A 21,481-nucleotide genomic window follows, 5' to 3' on the forward strand; every position below is an offset into this window, starting at 1 on the left:
TCCAAAACGGATTAAATTAAGATGTATTCTTGTAAATATTGTAAAAGTAACGAGTAATTAAAAGTCGGTAATATTTGGCAGTCATGTATGCGGTGCGTGCTGATAGTGATCAAGATGGGCGTTTTTGATGTACTTTTAATGGAAAATTTGTTTTAACGAATATTTTATTTATTTATTGAAAAAAAAACATATATATATTGAAATAAATTCATGCACGAAATATATATTTTAAATTTATAAAGCGCCAAGTTATTTGTTATTTCTTAATTACTTGCAAAGATGTTTTGTTGCTTGATTTATCGTTATTTTATTTGTGTAAACAACACCTTAATTTCAAATGTAATTTTCGTTTTCAAGCATTAGCCTTCAATTAACATGATATTTTTATTATTATTGCAGTTCAGTTTTTGTGGTGTGCGAAGCTGATTGCATTTTAATCATACCACGAAAAAAAAATTAAGTAAAAAAATATTAAAAGGGCATGATCATTTATAACAGCCCATTATTCATAAAACATATATTTATATAAAAATATTTTTTTTTCTTATTAAATATTTAATATCATTATTATTATGTTATTGCTTATCATTTATATCGCTTTTTGTTTGTTCATGCGAATTTGAATGCATTTTCACATGCTATGTGTTAAATCAAATGCATTAATAATAAAACATCGCATCGCGAGAATTCAATAGTCATTAACAAGTTTAAAGTTTAATGATTCAATTGCGTGCGTATGTTTGCTAAATGGAGTATTTGTTTAAACTTTGTCGTTTTGTTTGTTTTGGAGAATATATTAACGATGTTGTTATTTCCAAAAATTTTTTTTTGGGCAGATGCAATGAGTGGAAATGTTATTTTTTTAATATTTCTTGTATAAAAATTTATTAAAAAATAATTATAATTCTTTTAAAAAAAAAAAAATTTTTTTATTAATTTGTAAAATTATTTTTTGAAAATATTTTTTATTTTAATTAAAACTTTTATATTTTATAAAAAAAAATAAATTAAAAAATTTTATAATTAAATTATTAAATTATATTATTAATATATTTTTATTAAAAATTTAATATATTTATTTTATTATATTTAATATATTTTAATATAAAATTTTTTTTATTTTTAATATTTTTAATATTTTTTTTAAATATTTAATTTAATAATTTTTATTTATTTAATAAAAATAAACAAAAATAAAAATGAAATTTTATCAAAAAAAATTATAAAATAAATTTTTGTACTAAATTAATAAATTTTAAAACCTGATTTATTTTTAATTTTTATAAATTTATATAAAAAAATAAATATAAAAAATTTAAACTAAAATAAAAATAGAATTTTAAAAATAACTTTTTTTAATTAAATAACGATTTTTCAATTAAATTTAATTTTTTGTTTATTTTTTATTAAATAAATATAACTTAATTTAAATTAAAATTTTTTTAATTTATTTTTTTTATAAAATATAAAAGTTTTAACAAAAACTTTTGGAAAAAATTAAATATAAATATTTTTATTTTAAATGAATAATTAATTTTAAATAATAATTTTAATAATAATTTTAAATGAATAATAAATAAATATTTCGATCAATAAATAAAATAAAAAAAAAACTTTTTTCCTCATTGCATTAGCCCTAAATTCAATAAAAAATCAATAAATTAAGGAACATCATTCAAGATCCCAATCTAAAATCAACACTAATTTGTCTCCATCTCTGTCATAAAATTTCAATTTTACTTTTCTCAAAAAAAAATAACATTAAATGTATATTAAAATGTTAACAGATATGTAAATGATTGACATGACATGTATATTTTTGTCATGTCTTTTATATATTTTATTAAACATGCATTCGTCATAATGACCATTCATCTTCATCTCGAGATTAATTTTAATAATATTAATAAAAAAAAAATATTTTGTACATTAAATTCATTTGCGTACAAGTGAGAGTATAACGCCATCCATCCATTTCACGACAAAAAACATGACAACTTGACTGGTTGCAACAAAAAAAAAATCTTGTGTTTTGTGCTTTTGGCGTCTTTCTTGTTGTTGCTGCATTTGTTCACGATATTGTTTGTTTTAGTGCAAAAAAAAAATATTTAAATGATTTATTGTTTTCACACAATGATAAATCATTTAAAGGCTTGCAGATTTGCTGAAAAAGATAAATATATATGATGAAGAAATTCTCGCGGAAGGATCGAACCTTGAAAAAAAAATTATTTTTTCAATAAAAAATATTAATTTGATATTTTTTAAAATAAAAAAAAATAAAAATTAATATTTTAATAAATATTTCCTGTCCAACTAGGTTCCAAACAGGATATAGTCTATCTCGTGATTTCACATGTGTCAATTTAAATAAACGCAATAATTGATTATTAATGCGCAAGTGCAATTCCCTACAATTAACGACACACAGCTCGCTTTTATAACGTAAGCGATCATATATCAGCGATAATTATATAATAATAAGATACCTGCTTAATTAATATTACTTGTGACATTTGTACACGATTTATATATATTAACACAAAAATAAGTAACAACAACGAAAATAGAGTCATTTATGATATTTATTTATATTTTGCATGGCAAACTTATTTTTTTTTTAATGCAATAATTATAATTTTAATTCGAAATTCGATTTTGTATATTTTGCGAAGTTAAAAGCTGAGTAATTAAGAATTCATGTTTTATCATTTATTACACGTCGTCGATGAAAGGCAGGTTTATTTTTTGTGTAATTTATTATTGCGTGAGTTTAAGAGCATTTTTGCACGACATGTTTGTCTACAACTAGTTCTAGAGCAAAAAAAAATATTTTTTAAGGGCAAGTTACTCAAGGGTATCCTCTTTAACGGCTCAAAAAGCATCTCATTTTGTCACGCTCGACGAAAAAAAAAGAGATACATTGTTGCTCCATGTGTGAAATAAATATTCATGCTGACAAATAACAGATAATAAATCACCTTGAAGCATTATCTATCAAGAGACATTCCGAAACGCGGTAATTTAACAGGTTTTCTCATCACTTCTCATGCATTGTTCAATACTCGTACCAAAGTTTCACCATTTTTTCTATCATTTTTTGAAAAAAACAACATTAATAATGTTATGGCATGCGTCTCCTCACATAAACGAAACATATGTTGCTGCTAAAACAAATGCCTGACAAATGGCGACGATTTGTTCTTAAGCCAACCAGAAAATCCCACGACATATTTTTTCCGCAGAATTGGCACCTCTCGCGATAACCGACGAACCTCATCATCGTTCATTTATTTATTTATTATCATTAAGTTATATTATTATAACACAACAATATAAACGAAGAAAATTTTTCACATGCATAATTTTACACACACGAAATCCGCATTTGACGTGAAAAAAAACGACGATGAATGATAATAATTGACTAATGATGACCCCAGAGGTCAATTTCTTCAAATTTTTTGTTATTTAACTCGAAGACGAAGTTTTTTTTTTGTTGAAGTAGAAAAAAAGTTTTATTTCGAATATTTTTAGTAATAACATGTCTCTGGAACAGTCATTAAATCAAAATTAAGCTTCTGTTTCTCTTTTCTCTATGATTATTTTGAAGTTTTTATTAACTCCCCTAACTTACAAAATAATTATTTAATAAACTAATAAATTATCGTGAGTTGAGTGAAATCCTGAGTAAAAAAAAACATCTGATTCCAGTTAATTTAATTAAAAATTAACATACAAGCAGAAAATTCCTGCTAATCTTATTATCATACAATACACGGCTAGGCGTCACGTCTTTGATGTTAATCTGCGCGCGATCACAACCTGTCGCTCGATGTCTCTCTTTTTCCAAACTATTTATAAATATTTAATAACAAATCGATGAAAAAGCTGATTTCTTATTTAATCGAATCGATTCAAACGAAAAAAAAAATTTTTTTTTTCTCGCAATCTCGTTGCAAATGTAAATGGGTGATAATTGCATGTGCGCGATGCGTTGCTTACCGAACGCGAATCTTAAATAAATTTAATGTAATAATAATAATGATTATCATAAAAGCAAAAATTATCTAGTTTTTTCATCAATTTATTATTTATATATGATCGTTAGATAGATGCGCGCACAGATAATCTGCGGCGAATGAGAAAAATCTCGCATCTAATGCATTTAGATGCAGCTAGACGTGCAGCTTCACACACTTTCAGCACATTATTTTGCCAGATAAATGTTGAAATTTATGTGCATTTCGTCGTAAATATGCAAAAAAAAAATGTTTTATCTAGAAGTGAAACTGAATGTAAAGTATTTTGATGTTAAAGACCGAAGTTTTTTTAAGTAGTTTACATTTTGTTACTCCTCAAGGCGAATTTTTAACAATTTTGTACTCCTCTGGATCTGAAAGATTTTCTAAATGATTAATTGTTCATTTAATTTTAAACACTTTAGTTTTTTTTATGAAAAAATCACTTTTTTGTACTCCTCAAAGTATTCTTTGAGATCTTAAAAAATTGTACTCCTCATATACCTAAAGATTAAGTTAAATTCCATCAGCTAAACTATATTTTTTTCCTCTAAATACTAATATTTCACATTTTTATACTCCCACTGCCACAAATTTATACTCCTCATGGAGAAAAAAAAAGTTCTTATGAACTCATCAAGACTAATTACTCTAAGTCTGCGTAAGTTTTAACTGAAAATACTAATTTTTCACATTTCTGTACTCCTCAAGACAAATTTTTAACAATTTTGTACTCCTCAGGATCCAGGAGAGTATCTTATCAATTAAATTTTTACTTAATTTAACAAATTTTAATTTTTTTAAATGATAAATTTACTTTATTGTACTCCTCAAATTAATCTTTGAGATCTTAAAAAAATCGTACTCCTCGTGAACTAAAAGATTATGTTAAGCCCCATCAGCTACACTTAATTCTTTCAATTTTTACCTCAAAATACTAATATATCACATTTTTATACTCCTCGCTTCACAAATTCGTACTCCACGTGATGAAAAAAAAAATTTATCATCTCATCAAGACTCAATGCCTTAAGTCTGCTTAAGTTTTCCCTCAAAATTAGTTTAAAATACGAATATTTCACATTTCTGTACTCCTCACAACAAATTTTTAACAATTTTGTACTCCTCACGACCCAAATATTACTCTAGCAAGTAACTCTTAGTCCAATTTCAGTTCAAAAGGTCAGTTTTTCGACAAAAAATATATTTTTTGACATTTTTATACTCCTCACTTTACAAATTTGTACTCCTCGAATTATTCCAAGGGCTTTAATATATTTTAAGGGACTCGTCAATCTAAAAATCGGTCATCAAAAAGTAATTTAAAAGAATTTAAAAAAAAAACCAGTATAAAACCGCATTTTTTCTTCGAAATGCGGTAAAACTTTCCACACAACTTAACTCAAATTTCAACAGTGAAACTCGAGCATTTCGGCATTTCTTTACGATTAGATCACCATTTCTCTCCAATGCATCTCTGGAGTTATGTGACTAATTTGTAGCATTGCCATATTTAGATTACGTCAAAAGAGAGTCTACTAGCAAATATAAAGGCCATTTAATTGTCATCGTTGTGGCACGACATGCAACGGATATGAATATGTATATGCGAAGAAAAATGAAAAAGGTTGAGTTGTCACCTTGAAATTTATATTGTATCATCATAATATACGAGAAAACGCATTTATTATATTGTTTTACAACATCAGCCGACTTTGTGAGTGCCCCTTTTTATGGCAAACACCAAGCTCTAATACTCTCCACTACAAAGCGAGATGCAGAGCGACAAAACAAAAGAATTGTAAACTAATCTAAAATGCGATGAATAAAAAGGATTGAATCTGATCCCATGTCATCTCGCTATTGAAATGCATGTTATACTTCCTTATTCAGCGACCAGAAGATCTATTCTTCTCATTTCGTAAAAATTCACGTACACAGAATAAATAAAAAAAAAAATAAATGAATGAAACGTTTTTTTTTCTTCTATTTACAAATTGTTTCTGCCTTTTGTGTGTGACAATGTAACATAACAGTGATCTTAGAAAATGAATGAATAAGTAAAACAAAATACTGGGAGTGCATATTGAATTTCAAACGTGATGCAGTGCCATAGAAAATCATCATTTTCAAAGGTGACGCATGTCTTTGTTCTATTTTATTACTACTACAAGTTACTAAATGAAACTTAACTCTCTCTATATTTATCATTTATTTTTCTTGTGAAAAGTCATTCAGAAGTTTTAATTATTTTTTTTTTTTATTTTATTAAAGTTGAACTTTATAGATTAGATATTGTTAAATATTTTTTTAAATTAATTAATAATAATTAATAAAAATCTATATTTTGTTAATTTTTTTGCTTGGTTTGGATTAATTGGATAAGATATTAAACTTAAATATATATTTAATATTTAATTAAAATATATTTTTATTTATTAAAATAAATTAATTAAAAAAATAATATTAATTTAATAAATAAATATTTTATTATACATTTTTTTCAAAATTTCTGCCTAATCTAAATTTTTTTAATCATAAATATATTTTTTTTAATTGTTTATCTTTATTTAAATACTTATATCGTAAAATTAAGCATTATATTAAATTTGCTAGATTTTGAAATATTTTTATAAATTGTAAAATATTTTTTAATTATATATTTTTACACTTAATTTAATTAAAATTAAATAAAAATATAAAACATAATTAATTAATTACTTATTAATTATTGTTTCATTCTTCAACTGTAAAAATATATATAATTGATAAAAATTATGATTAATTAATTTCTTGATAATTAATAATATTTTTCTTTTATTTTTAAAAATACAAAATCAATTAAATAAATAATATAAAATATTATATACAATAAAATATAATTAATTAAAATTTATTAATAAAATAATTTTTAATTAATTAATATTTTCTCTCATATAAACTTTATACAAAAACATTCAACATATACATTTCTTTAAAATAATAACAATTTCACCATAATTTATAACGTATACTTAAGATTAAGTTAAAAGTTTACCGATGTACGCAACATTGTTTCAGATCGTAACTCATAGATAAACTTTAACCCATTTTAATCAAATTCTCCAAAATTGACGACATTGTAAATAAAAATACATTTAAATGTAATGCACATACGCAACCAAAAAGTAATAACAAAATCAATTTAAATGCAAAATGGAAGTGAAATCGCAATAATACTTACACAAAAATTTCACCAGTTTATTTGCCTCAATGGTCACAAAAAAAAACCAACTGAAATGAAGAATCAGGTTCGTCGCTTAATACGTTTTTGTACTTTTTCAATTAATGAATAACACAAATCTTCCGTTAATTGCTTGACAAAAATCCAACTTGATTACCCAAAATAATATTATTATATAAAAAAGAAAAAAAAATAAGAGACGAATAAAAATTGAAAGAAAAGAGCTACTGGTTAATATCATACGACAAGTAAATAATTTATTTTTATTTTTTTTTTTTTCGGCGGTGACACAATTCATTTTATTATTTTTGTTACTAATGAGATACATCGTGTTCATGTTGAAAATCATATTGTTGTTTTGCTTTTGTTTCTTTTCTTCTGTCTTGACGATGAAAAAAAAATTATATAAATTGTTGTATCCTGTCTCTTCCTGCCTACACAGACAGAAAAGAAAATGTAATCTACATTCATGCTTTAATTAAAACTGTTCCATATATCGAAGAAACGCGCGTATGGAACGGAAAACAGTAGCAAATAATTAAATTAAAAGATTTTTACCGTTTCTTTTCGTTTTTTGATCGATATTTTTTTTTGTGCATACGGATCGGACCGAATTTAAATTTATTTTATACATTATTATTATTGCGATAAGAATGAGAGTTGAATGTTGTCGGTCAAGATTATTTGAACTTTATTTTTTTTTTGTACGGAAATAATATTATTATTATGTCTCTTTCTTTGCTTTTATCTGATCTTGTAAATTTTTAATAAGTTTAAATGGATTTATAATAAAAATAAATTCGTTTTGCCACACAGTTATAGTCAAATGAGCGAAATAAATAACGTGAACCACGAAAAAAATAAAAAAAAAATTAAAAAACGGGATTAATCAACGCAGTTTGAGAAGCATTTAGCTTAATTGTACCGATATAATCGAATTTTATTATTTTTCGTAATTTTTTATAAAATATTTTTTTATTTAATGTTAGATAATTCATTAAAAAGATATGTCTTCCCATTGTAATATTTTGTTTGCAAACATCTTTCAAGTTCAATGGGTTTTAAAATAATACAATATAAATAGATTTGAACTTCAAAAAAATTTTTTTCTAAAAATATTTAATATTTAAGCGCTTTTTCTACTTAAAACTTTCAACTGTAGCGCGATTATTTATAATTTCATTCGTAAAACGCTTGAAAATAAGGTAATTCCGCATTAAAATAGAGAAATAAATGAACGTTATTTATTTATTGTTATTACGATTGCTTTGCCATTATTCCAATAATAATATAATATAATAAGAAAAGAAAAAAAAATCGAAACAGATCAATTGTTATAAAGCTCAGTTGGCAACAACAATAAACATAAAATAGTGCTAAACTGTCCTCGATCGGTGTTCACCGGTACATGGAGAGTAATTTATTATAAAGCGCGCCATTTTACGTGTGTGCCGTGTACAGGGCAAGAAGAAGTAAAGAAATAAAAAAGTTGCCTCTGAATTGTACCACATTTATATTTCCCTGGAGGCAAATTCAAGGGCTTGGTCATGGCGTACATTTGTATCAATCGCGCAAAATCGAACGTAATTGATTCAACAATAATTTATTCTCTTTTTTATAAATTAATCTTTGTTAATTGTTTGGAAAAGTTGAAAATGCGTCGCATTATATAATAATAAAGCGGATAGCTGTCTCGTTTGATCAAGTATGTGTCATGGAACAAATAATCACTTTTATTTGTAACGAATAGCTGATAATTGTTTCTCGCAGCTACAAAATTTATTCACTTTTAATTAATCTCATGAAAGAAACATCTTCTTTTTCATCGTCTTCCTTGAAAAAATTTATAAAATAGTATTCATGCAATTCGCATAAAAGCCATAAAAAGCATAATGATTAACATTAAATTTTGTCGTAATGCCATTTTTTTCTCGCTCTCCCTCGCTCATTTGAAAAAGGCAACAAAAAAAAAGTGTAAAGATTACACACGTTGACGACGTTTGAATTTCATTTAAATAATTTTAATTAATTGTACCATTTAAAGTGCACAAACATCATTATTACGAATGAAAAAACGCATAAGACGTGGAAATGTGGCGTTGTGGTTATGCGGTTGCTGCTGCTGCCATCGTTGTAGAATTAACATGGGAATTAACACCATAAAACATTTGCCTAGAAAAATAAATAAAATGTAAATGTAATTTTTTTTATGTTGAAAAATAGCAAAGTCCCATATTTGACAGTGTAATCAATCTAGGATGGTCTTCTTTCGTTTTGTGATGAGAAAAAGAGATGAGTCGGTGGCGGGAAAAAGTGAGGGAACCTTATTTCTGGAAAATTTTAATAAAATTTTATTTATTTTAAATGTTTAATTTAAAAATTTAAAAAAATTTAATTTAAAAAAAAATAAAATAAAATTTTAAAAAAATAATTTATTTTTAATTATGAAGGGCTAATAAAAATAAAAGAAAAAATTTTAAATTAAAATCTTAATTATGATTTTAATTAATTAAAAATTATTATTGATTTAATTGTTATAATTAATTATTTTTTATTTATATTTAAATATTTTAATTTTTAAAATCAATGATTTTTCAATATTTTTTAATTTTTTATTAATGAAAAAAATACTTTAATAATCTTATATATTTTTTTCTTTTTTTTATTTTTTATTGAATTTAATTTGTTTTTTTAAATTATTTAAAAAAAATATTGAGGTAATTTTTCATTTTTTAAAACTTATTTTTTAATTTAATTTATTTTTTCCTTTTTAATAAAAAGTAATAGTTTTTTTTCATTTTTATTTTTATTTATTATATTGTTTATTTATTTTTTTTTTTTCTATTGAAAATATAAATAAATTTCCACAAGTATTTAAAAATAATTTTTAACAATTAGAATTTTTTTAACAATTAAAAAAATATAATTCTAATTTTATATAATTTTATAATTTTTTTATAATTATTTAATTTTTTATAAAAATTTAAGCATTTATTAATTTATTTATTTTGAATAAACTTCAAATTGAATAAAGGATTTTCACGATGTAAAAAAATAACTTTGATAAAAAAAAATTCGATCTCAAAACTTAAAAATATTAACTTTAAAATATATTTTAGTTAATAATTTTTTTCTTTTTGAAATTAATAGATTTTTATTAAATTTTACATTGTTTATTTTGAAAAATTAAAAAAATAATAATTTAAACCATTTATAATTATAATTTTATATTTTTTTTTAAAAAAAGTTAATTTTTTATATTTATATTTTTTTAATCAAAATAATTTTTTAAAAATAAATTTTCAAAATTAGTTAAAAATCAAGATTTAAAAATTTAACTTTTTTAAAATGAATTTGGATCCCGTGAAAATCTACACTTTGTCCATCTCCGCAATGATGAGCAGTTTGAAATGTAGTATATCCGGTAATTATTTTCATCTATATATCAATTAAAAGTATTTCTCTCATGTGACAAGATAAACTTTTAATCATGAATATTTAATTAGCTGCACCAACGAAAACCTGATAGAAAATATAGTCATCAAAGTAATATTTATTTACAAAAAACACGTTACACACCAAATGATATCATATTATTGATTAAGGGAATGATTTATGTTTTATTTATGAAATTAATAAACACAACACAGTATGAGTGTTTAATGCATATAATAATAATACATGTATGATTAATGTAGGACAAGAAATTAAAAATGCAAGAAAAAAATATAAATATTTTTGTAAACGTTTAACTTTGCATGCTGCGTAGCGCAATGGAGTAATAATAATGATAATATTGAAACGAGCCGCCAAAAAACCGACCCAGTAATTACATTCAATTTTTCAACGCATCAATAAGTGTAACATTAATATAATATTGGAAACGAATATTTTTTTCGTGTGTGCCTGCCTGCCTGCTCTTGACGGTGCTCCATCGTCGTCGTCGTGTAATTATATGAAATTTTTCATGCTGGCAAACATTTATCATGTGGACAGGATGACAAGTCGATGTGTGTGAAATGGTTGTTATGTGCTGCAACGATATGATAATAATAAAAAGAAACAAAAGAATTTAAACTGACAACTTTATTTTTCGGGGATTTATATTGCATTTTATTATTACGTGCATAATAATAAGATTAAAAGTTTACGAAAATTTGCTGCAACGTAATTACAAGTGACAAGAGAAGTGCAAAAATATAAAGGAAAAAAAATTAAATCAAGGGGAAAATAGCACGAACAAGTCAATCTGTTACTTTTTTCGCTCGGCATGCATCGTATAGGAGTCGTGTGTGTTTGATTGAGCATCTGAGCGAGCGAGAGAGTCGGGCAGCGAGGAAAGGTAAGTGCATGTGCAAGATAGATTGACAGACAGTCAAGGTGTTATAATTGCATATCCATGGCTGCCATGCCAGTGTGCGAGAAAAAAAAGAGTAGCCTGTTATTTTTGAGTCAGTTTCAGTCATGATTTCACCCCGAAAAATGTTTCAAGTTTTTTTTTATTTTATTTTGTATAACATTGAATCGTCACTCAAGTCGTCTCCAATAATGTTTCTTTATTTTTTTATACTCGCAAATTTTTTTATAAATTTTGTGTTTATATTAAAGAAATACATAAAATTTTATTTTAATTATAAAATTATTATTAAAATAATAATTAGTTTTTTTTAAATTTCATTATAATAATTCTTAATTTTTTATTTTTATAAATAACTTATTATTATTTATTTTTAAACTCCAAAATATCTTTTTTAAGAAAACTAACTTTATATAAAAAATGTGTTTTATTATTATTAAAATGCTTATTTTTTTAACTTGTTTATAATTAATCATTATTTATTATATATTTTTGTTAATTCCTAAAATAAAATTTTAAGTATTATATTTTTTATTTTAATTTAACTTTTTAAATTAATTAAATAATTATTATTCTTAAGAACTTAACTTTTCATAACTTTTTATAATTAAAGTGCATATTTTTAAAAATTAAATTTATTTTTACTAAAATATTTAATTTTTAATATTTTCTTTTATTATTTTTTAATATATTATTTTATTAAATTAAAAAAAAAAATTATAAAAATATAATAAACATTTTAAACATATTTAAAAATAATTATTTTTTCACAATTTAGGACCTTTAAATTTAAAATGCATATTTTTAAAATAATATTTTTTATCATTATTTTAATAAAATTTTATATTTTTTTATTTATGATCGTTTCGTTCAAAAAATTCGCATCATAATCACACCCCAAATATCGTGTGAATTTTAAATAAATTTACAACATTGTAAAGTCCTCACAACCATAATGAAGTAATCTGCACACATTTTTAAACTTTACTCCTAAATCATAAGTCATAAATTGATATATCTGATCGCGAACGTGGTCGTGCCCGTTTGAAGCCGCAGCAAAAAAAAACTTTTAAACATTATCTTAATAAAAATAAACATTTTACCCTTTTTTATGCATCATTGAATGTAAACTATTATAACTTATTTGCTGCAAAGCTCTCTTGCGCGATGACAGACACAAGGTTTACCCTTTGACCGAAATCTTCTACATCTTTTTTTATTTACTGGCAAAATTGTATTACAAGAGACAGCGTGAAGTTTACTCTTTTTTTCCTTTGCAAACGATGATTATAATTATTATTATTATTATTAGTGTACATTACTATAAGTATCGTCGTCGTCGTCTAAACTTTAATATTATTATTATTTTATAACGTGGCAAATAATAAAATTTTACTGTGTAAAATTTAGCACTTTTGTCGTCGTCATTTTCGAGGCAAATCGTGTGCAAAATTACACTGCAGAAAAAAAAACACAAAAAATGTCTTATTTTACAAGCAGTTTTGTGCAAACACAGATGAGATAATGGAGATTACACTAAAGCAGTTTTGCTATTATTATTAATATTATTTTTGTAAAAAAAAAATGAGCAAAAAGATCAAATGTTAGAAAAAAATATATAATTGTAACATATTTTGTAATATCTTAACATACATAAAAAAAATTTAAAAAATATTTTATTAATGTTCTTTGTTTATATTTTTCTTTCTAGATGATGTCATCGATATCATACCAACTCCTGTTTTTCTAAGTGTCTCAGGTAAGTCATTTAATAAAAAATGCAATAAATAATAATTAAAATTCGCCACAATTTAATCATAAGCAATAATCAAATAATTTAAATTGTAATACCGGAATTGTTGTGCGAACTTGATTAACAGATTAAAATAGAAAAAAGTTGTAAAAAAAAACTATGAAATGGTAGATTGAACATTGCTGCATAGGAATTTAACACTTGAATGAATTTTCTGCAATGTTGAACTTGACTTTGATACTTTTTTTTTTGTATTATAAACATTTTTTTAATTGTTCTTGTATAAATAATTATATTGAACAACAATTAAAAGTTTAATGTTTCCGATATCTTGTAAAATTATAATTTTTGTGTAAGGAGGAAATTAATTAAAATTTATGATAAACGGAAGAATAAAACATTTTTTTATATAAAAAAAATGATTTGCCAAAAAAAAAAAATGGAGGTCAAAAATTTCGTCCATGACCAATCGTAATAATAATAATAATTTCAATCAAAAATATTCAATTTTGTCCATTAATGTTACAAAGTTATATGTGTGCTAAATTTCTTTTCCATTAACCTAATTTTGTCAATTACTCCGCTACCTGTGTGTGTATCGGGCAGCAATCATCAACGATTATTATTGTACATAAAAAAAATAAAAATAAATAAGAAGAAGAAAAAAAAATCGATATAATCTATTGAACAGAGGAATGTCTGCCAAGCCAAGTCTAAACAAGTTTTTCACATTTTTATTTATTTTTTTTAAAACGTCGAACAAGTTAGTAGTAGACGACAACAACGCAACGCAATGATTTTCATCATTTTAAACACTAATAGATCTTTCGATGTTTATGTAGAAGCTTTTTTATTTACATTTTTTTTTTGCATTGCATGCACATCTACTGCGCTGCATAAACAAATTTAGCTATTAACCTTCAGCGATGTCTGTCTCTCATTCATTCACTTTGTTGCTGCTTCTTTGAGGAACGCGGTTGCTGAAATGTAATCAATAGTTATTTGTTTATTTGAGGAAAAATGTATATATGTTGAACATAAAAGCACATACGGAAAGAAGAAATTATTTAGTCATTAAAAAAAGTTACTTTGTTAAAAAATATAATCTACCTGCTTGGCTGGTGCTTCGGGGGGTTGGACGAAAAAAAAGAGATATTCGTTTAAATGAAGTAACATTTAATTTTTTAATGATCTTCTTCAATGTTTATCTTATTTTTTTGAGTAATTACTTTTTTTTTGAAAAAAATCCCTTCCTTTTGTTCGATAAGAGATTTTTTTGCACTGTACCGCAGCTCGTACTTAGTGACGTAATATAAATTTTGATTTGAATGATTTTTGTATATTTCGTTAAAACTAAAGTATTAGTAGATTAGTATAAGAGAATTTTATGAATGAAGTTTTATTGAAGTCAGTTTGGGACTCGATCATAAAAGCATTTTGTCAAATACTTACAATCTGGACACTTTTAGTGGTAAGTTCCTCTCTTTTCTTATATATAATTGTGGTATAGGACGAATGAAAAAACTCATGTCCTTATGTTTTCATAGACATGAAGTTAATGATGATGAGCCAGGAATGACTGACTAGTGATTTTTTTTTTGAAGACAAATCAATTTATTTTTTTTGTCTATTAAATTATTATTATATATAAATTTTTGTATTTTTTATATTTTTATGTAAAATATGAATGAATACATATATTATATATTTTTTTTTGATCATTTTATAATTTTTTTTTAAATTTTTTATTTTTTATACACATTTTTATGAATAAATTTTTCATAAAATATTTTATAAATTTATTATTATTTTTTTTAGAATTTAACTAAAAACATACTAAGTTCAAGGAGAATCTTAGAGATGAAATTGTTTCAGAAGTATCAGATTTCTTTATTTACTTTATCAACAAATCAAAAAAACAAATTTTTTCTGTACCGAAACTTGTACCGTACGTCTTATGTACGTAGAGGCAAAAAAAATAAATAATTTGTATATTTCACAAAACCAAAAATTCATGTGCGTTTTGTATAAGAGAGGCAATATTAAAATTTCATTTAGGTCAGTTTGGGACTCCATCATATTATACATTTCATCGAATTCGCAAAAATTTCTACAGATCGAAAGTGGCCAATTTCGGTTTCTATAAATTCTTGTGATTTAAGATGAATTTGTAATAGCGATCTAGCTACATGACTGAAAAGTCAGGGCTTTTTCAGCTTATGATGAGCCGGGAATTACTGATTTTTGCAAAATATTTTTATACCTTAATTATTTTATATTTAATTAATTTATTTTTTTTTTTCTTAGATTTAAGTTAGGTTCCAAAGACCTAGTAAAAATTTATTTTATTTTTAATTAATTAATTATTTAGTTTTATTATATTTTTTTTCCTTTTAAGCCGTTCCAAATTTTTTCTAAGCCGAAATTCAAAAAGAATTTAAAAAGCCGAAAATCCAATGGGGCAAAATAAAAAAAAAGTTGAAAATTTCATCAAAATTTATCATTTTTTGGTTTTTTTTCATGAAATTTTCAAAATTTTTATAAAATATTTTCAATTTTTAAGAATTTTTGTATTGAAAAATTCTCTACAAATATTTTGAAAAAAATTATTTCTCAAAATTTTTCGAAAATTGTTTTTATGAATTTTTTTTGTTTAAATTTTTAACATGAAATACTGTGAAATCAATTTTAAATTATCAAAAAAAAAATAATTTTGAAAAAAACATTATTTAAATTTAAAAAAAAATCGCGGTTATTAATTTTTGTATATTTCGCTAAACTTAAAGTTCACGTACAATTCGTATAAATAACATTTTTTAAAAGTTAATTATATAATTAAGTTAGTCTGAAACTCATCATTGTGACATTTTATCGAGGTATTCATAAAAGATTGGAACTCACAAACTGGCCAGTTGTACTTCCTATGGTTTATGAAGATTTAAGATGAAATGAGGAGGCGATTAGTTTGGAAATACTATGTTAGCGCAATGTACCCATGCTTTTCAGCCTCTATGGTGAGTTAGTTGATAATGATTGACTTTTTTGTTACAAAAATTAACTGGATTCTTTATTTTTTGACATTTTTTTAAAAAATTAAGCTTTTAAATTACATTTATTTTAACATTTTAAAATAAAACAAATAAATGAAATTTTAAAAAAATTATTAATTTTAATTAATAATTCTTTTTAAATTTTAAATTAATTTTAAATAATTTTAATAAAAAATATGTTTTTAAATACGTAAAAAAAAATTAAATAAAAAAATTTATAAAAAAAATAAAGCGATAAAAAAATTATATATAAAACTGTTACTCTAGCTAACAAGAATTTTTTTATAGTTTTTTTGTTTGCTTTATTTTTTTTTAATCTTTAATATTTTGATGAAAAAAGTACTTTTTTGAAAGAAGATTAAACTTTCATCACAAAGCCTTACTTACATGCGGACATGTTAAAAGTAGTTCAACCTCTGACTGATCCACATCAACGGCAATAAAACATATCCTCCAACAACGTCTGAGTGACGGATTTCTATTAAATCTCAAATAACAACAACAACGCATGAATTACGAGCACACAACTGAAGAAATATGATCCGTCAACAAAGAAAGGTCTCGCATAAGTAGTCACAGTAGCTTCCGGGTGCAATACTAAATACCTACCATTTATGCGTTTAAACTTTTTTTCCTCTCTTGTGTTTAGATTAATACCCGTCGAAAAGGGTCAAATGCATCACAAATCAACTACGACGCGGTCATTTGCCACGAGTGAGAGTGAGTGAGACGACGGAGAAAATATCCGATGGGCTCTGCGAAAAAATATTCATTTCTAAGCTTGAATAAGTTATGCATCTCATCAAGTATATCGAGGTACTTACCATTTTTATGTCTATCCATGTAGCATGATTTATCTGTAGATTATCTTTTTTGTCTTGCATGATAGATAATTTTATATTGGAGGCGCATACAATGTCTGAGCTTATTGATTGCTTGCTAGCTTCGTTTGCATGTTAAAAGAGATCTCTTGACCATGACGACGGGCAACGAATATGCAACGACAAAGGTCAAAAATGATTAATTTCTGGCAAAAAAGCTTCAAAGAGCTTCCATATCAGACCACACCCGTTCGCGACAACCACCATGTTGCAATTTCATTTTATTTTATTTCACTTTTTTTTTCGTGTAGTGTCCAACTTGTTCAATTAAATTCGCTTCAATAAAAACCGTATCATTATTCCATTGACCATATTTGTCAACAGCGATCGACGACGACGACGACTTACATAAACGTTTTATCCAATAAAATTCTCAATAATGTGCAAATAATGAACGCAACGGCGGACGAGGACGCAAAGCGAAGGAGAAGAAATCAATGAACGAAAAATATCTCCCAAAAAAAAAATACATGTATGACCCATATATTTCTGCCAAACTATTAAAACAAACAAAATCGACGAAACAACGACGAAAAGTGTGTGCGAGCGACAACAACAAAAGGCGAAAAACAGTAGCAAAACATAATAAGATCATTAAGATTCCTGAGTATATGATAAGGTTGATGCTGTGTCCACACAAAAAATAAAAATATGCATTGCAATGTCCAATTTGGTTGTCCAAATATATATGTTGCCGAGGCGTATATATGATGATCACGTGCATTGTTTTATATTTATGATCATTTTTGTGTGTGCGACTCTTATTAATAACATATATAATTGTATTTAATCAATTTGGACAATAAAATACAACAAAATGAAATAAATTTAGTTAAAATGACAAGTGACCTGATAACATTTATCTTTCCAGTTGATCGCTAAAAACTTAAATCGGGCAATCAATTTATTTATATTATTATTTTAATAGACTTACGATTTTTTTTTTCGTGTATTTCTTACTTTTTTAATAGATGTTGGAGTAGATGTCGTAGATGTAAATGGTGATAAATGTCTATGCGTTTGTTTTGTTGATTAGTTACATGGAATACTAACTCATATCTGTGTATTATTGGGCATGTGAGTGTTTTTTAATAAGAATTACACGCCCATAATTATAATAAAAACGTGATTTGCTTTACGGAATGTATGTTAATAGCTTTGCATTCTTTATTTTTTATTAATAAATAAAAATAGTGTTGAACTGACCATTTATAAAAAAAAGTAAGTTTTAATTATTTATGAACTTTTTTCTTGAAATTTTTAAAATTATTCTAGAAAAGTTTCAAAATACATTAAAAGTTATTTTTATTTATTTTTTACAATTTTAGATAAGTAATTGAAAATTTTTAATAGAAAAAAAAATTTTAAATTAAGGCGAATAAATTTAATATATCCATTTTTTGTCATTTTTTGTCGAAAATTCAAAATAAAAATTACAAAAAATACAAATATTTTTGATTTTTTTTTTTTATTGAAAATATTTATGAAATTTTATAAAAATCATACAAAAAACCAAAGAAATTCGCTTAATATTTTCTATTGAAATGTTGAAAAACATTTTTTTGAAAGTCACGTGACCGTATTTTTTTTTTCAAAAATTTTTAATTTGTGAGATTTTGCTTGATTTTCTTCCACTTTTAAGTTCAAAATTTAAAATAATATAAACTTATTTAAATAAATGTTAAAAATCAAAAAAAATTCAAAAATATTTATTTTTTTATCTCGTAAAAATCCTAATGGGACAAAAAATGAAAATATTAAATTTATTCGCCTAACTATTAATTTAAAATTCAACAAAAATATTTTTTACAAAATATTTATGATATTTATAAAAAAAATAGATACTTTAAAAAAATATTTGATAAAAAAAAATTTAAGAAAAAATATTTCTAAAAATATTTAAAAATAATTCAAATTTGTAAAAAATATTTTTAAAAAATTAAAACTTTTAGAAAAAAATATAAAAAAATATATTTTAAAATTATAATAATAAAGAATTTTTGGAAAAAAATGAATTTTTGAAAAAAATAAACAGATTTTTTGTATCAATCAAATAAAATTACCCAAGTCTGAATAAATAATGAAAAATGCAAAAAATAATGTTAAGAAATATTTTAAATAAATAAAAAAAAACATGAAAAAGTAAAAAAAATAATTGCTTGAACACACGATAAGTACAATATTAATTAAAATAAAAAAAATATATTAAATTTAATTAAAAAATAATTAATATTAAAAATTCACTCAATTTATATGTTTTTAATAAAATAATTATAAATCACTTTTTCTGGGTGGCCAAAATCCTTAAGATCCAAAAAATTGATAGAAATTACAGAAAAGAAAAGTAAGAGAGATGTATTAAGATATCCCACCAACATTCATGACATTTTGATAATATTTATTATTATTATTATATTTCATCCACAACGCACGAGAAACACTCACTCGAGAAATTGCAATATATATACTCCTATATATGTAAATATATACAAATATATTACATAAATAATTGCATGCTGATTTTTTGCACTATATTAACGTCGAGTAAAAACGTCGGTCATAAATACAAGCCGCTAAATTTGTTTCGTAATTTAATTAAAAAATTCAAAAAAAAAATCCTTAATTACTCTGAGATTCATTTTCACTCGTTGCGATGATGAAGATTAACTGGAAAAATGTTTATTTGATACAATCGCATGCGAAAATTTTAATATTATTCATTTTAGACTAATTTTGAATAACAACCATTAAAAAGGCCGCTGATGCCGGCAAATTGATATTATTATTATTTATTAAAAATAAAATCAAATATCGCCCGAACACACAATTCAACGAGCGACGTGGCTTTTTTATAATATATGCAATATGCATTTTAACCGATAATATTTAACTATAACTAGTTGTGGGTAGACTTGACTTTTAAATTGTTTTGATTTTCAATTTGTTATGTGTAGTGTTAAAATAATTTTAACACCGATTTAACAGCAACTCCAAATATCAATGCTAATTGACGCTCTATTGTAGTTGCGCGCACGGACAATTGCATAAATAAAGTGTTGCGTTGAGTTGTCAGAAGCGCTTGTAAATCACAATAAAAAATTAGTTAGTTCTACAAATGTCATTCAGCTCTCAAAAATTAATTGCCAAAAGTTTGTTTTTTATTAATTAAAATGCTTTTCGCGCAGTTATTACATTTATTGTTAAAAGTAATAAATAATAACAAACGCATTTGTATCAATTTCGAGGCATGATACAATTTTATATTTTAATTAACAAAACATATACATTCATTGAATTCTCGCGTAATGTGTCATTAAATCTTTTGAGGCAACATTCGTGACAATAAATTTATGTTGCGAGCAAAAAAAAAAACAGTTACTCCCAACATATATATTTTGTGTGTCGCATGCAATATTTTGACACTTTTGGCCGAAAAGTGAGCGATGATGATTGGTTCGAGCTAACAAAAGAACAAAAAAAAAGTCGTACATGTTGTTATGTGTCATGTTATATATTTTTGGTAGCTGTATCATTATTACACAAACAAAACGCCGCACTGCCGATGCCCATATTATATTGTAATCGCAGATACTTATTGGTTACAAAAATGCAACAATGTCATTGCTGCTGCCGGAGAGATTGTCAAGTATATATATTAATATTAATGTGAACGCGATACCGATACAAGGATAGAGTGACAAGTTATTAACATTAAAAACAATACAAATTCTTGAAAAATTTTATTCCCGCGAGACACCTTAACAACCGAAAAGTGTACAATAAAAGAGAATTAAGATCCTCCTTTTTGCGTGTATTTTTGCACATAATATTTCTTGTATTGTTTCTCATGTGGGGCATTTCATTCGGAATGGGACAAAACTTTTTTTATGCAAAAAAAAAAAATAAATTTTATCCTAACGATATTTTCTGCCTTAAAAAAATAGACTCTAACTAAAAATTTAATAAAATATAAAACATTTTTTAAATAATTTTTTTAAGTAAAATTAATTTTTCATTAAAAAATAATAAAAAAAATTGAAATTATTAAAAAAAAATTAAATTAATTAAATAATTTTTTTAATAAAAGGAAAAAAATATTTTTTTAGAAAATAAATTATAAATTAAGTTTTTTGTTTCGACTTAGTTTCAGTTTTATTAACATTTTATATCATTATATTTTATAAATAAAAAAAAG

The sequence above is a fragment of the Culicoides brevitarsis genome, chromosome 1, assembly GCF_036172545.1.
Source record: "Culicoides brevitarsis isolate CSIRO-B50_1 chromosome 1, AGI_CSIRO_Cbre_v1, whole genome shotgun sequence".
NCBI lineage: Eukaryota > Metazoa > Arthropoda > Insecta > Diptera > Ceratopogonidae > Culicoides > Culicoides brevitarsis.